General features: G+C 36.6%; 1 protein-coding gene across 1 annotated transcript in view; it reads right to left on the reverse strand.

Annotated features, from left to right (window-relative positions):
• Positions 1 to 1,751, reverse strand: part of BCAP29 (B cell receptor associated protein 29) — a 54,223-nt gene that overhangs the window by 31,643 nt on the left and 20,829 nt on the right. The window lies entirely within an intron of this gene.

Genomic DNA, 1,751 nt, shown 5'->3' on the forward strand with positions numbered 1-1,751 from the left:
TGTCGTTGTTTAGCTGGCCTGGGCCAGGCTGGAACCTTCCAGCTTCGGTGCACGTGGCTGTCGCAGTAACCACTCTGTACACGTGCTGAGCCTAGCTGAATGATTTTATGCAAGTCACTTAACTTTTCTAATACTGTTTCCTCATCTATAAAATGCAGAAAATAACACATCAAACTTAGGGGGTTGTTAATGAGCATTAACAGAGTTAAAATCTTACTATTAAAGCATAGGAAGCAACAGCTATTATTTATAACTAAGGAATGCTGGGTCCCACTGAGGTACAGATGAGGTGACTTGCCCTAGGTCCCATTGCTAATTACTGGTAGAGCTGGAACTAGGACCGGAGTCTTCTGGATCTCAGGGTCATGAGCTTTCCACTAGATAATATGTCTCTGATAGAGAATGAAGAGGTGTTTTAGCAATTTTATTTTTCCTTAGCTAATACTTCAAACCTGCATGAAGTACCTTGAAATATTAATGGAAGGCACCTTCCATTCTCACTTATGGCCTTTACTGGTCACTTTATTGGTCAATTAGTTATACTTTGGACATGGACATTTCTACATCTAGCTCACACACTTTCTATTGTGTGATACAGGACCACTGACTGGGTTATAGCCAACCAGAATATAGGAAATCAGGGCAGTATGAAACCAAAGGGGAGTAAAACAAACAACCAAAAAGAATAAATCATGTGGGGTTAAGGAATTAGTGATCCTGAAATAAATTTCCTTGTAAGAGTAACTGGCTATGAAAACAACTCCAAGAGAAAAGTTGGAATAATATTTTGAGGAAGGCAGTTTTGATTATTTTTAAAAAGGAAAAGTCTAATTTAATGCATTAATCATGATATATATAAGAAAAATAACATTACAAACATTACAAAAACACTTTCCATTTTCTTAGAGGTGAAGAATAAAAGGAAAACAACTGAAGAGGAAAAAAAATCAGTGTTCTAATAGTTACAACTCTTTCTCAGATGATGTGGATAATTTAAAAATAAGATAGGTGGCTCGGCGCCTATAGCTCAACCAGCTAAGATGCCAGCCATGTACACCTAAGGTGGTGGGTTCGAATCCCCAGCCCGGACCCGCCAAACAACAATGACGGCTGCAACCAAAAAATAGCTGGGCGTTGTGGTGGGCACCTGTGGTCCCAGCTACTTGGGAGGCGGAGGCAGGAGACTCGCTTGAGCCCAGGAGTTGGAGGTTGCTGTGAGCTGTAATGCCACGGCACTCTACCCAGGGGGACAGCTTGAGGCTCTGTCTCAAAAAAAAAAAAAAAAGATAGGTATATAATAAGTCTTTCCACAAAAACAAGGCTGTGTGGTTTTTGATTTAGCCATAATATAATAATCAAAGCTTTGGTGACTGTATTTTTGCTTTTACCATTATGAAATGAGATCAAAAGATAAAAAATAAAACATACAAGCATCAATCCAGTATCAATTACCTTTCTCAGCTTTCTATATAACCAATGAATTAACAAAAACTAAAAATTAGGCTTAAAAGCTATTACTTTACCTGAAAAAGAAATGAAAATAGAATCATAAGGACTTGCTTGTTATAAAGTAAAATTAATAATGAAGAAATTAAAAATTATAGTCTTAGAATTTAATTTTCTCCTTGATCATGGGAAATAAATCCAATAGCATTAGTCTATTATGGGGGAAAATTGTGGGAACATGCAAATCTAAAGAACAGTAACAATACTTTTGAAATAATTATTACATAGAACAATATTATTAATTA

This window comes from Otolemur garnettii, unplaced genomic scaffold, assembly GCF_000181295.1.
Source record: "Otolemur garnettii isolate 467f Iridium unplaced genomic scaffold, OtoGar3 scaffold00005, whole genome shotgun sequence".
Classification (NCBI taxonomy): domain Eukaryota; kingdom Metazoa; phylum Chordata; class Mammalia; order Primates; family Galagidae; genus Otolemur; species Otolemur garnettii.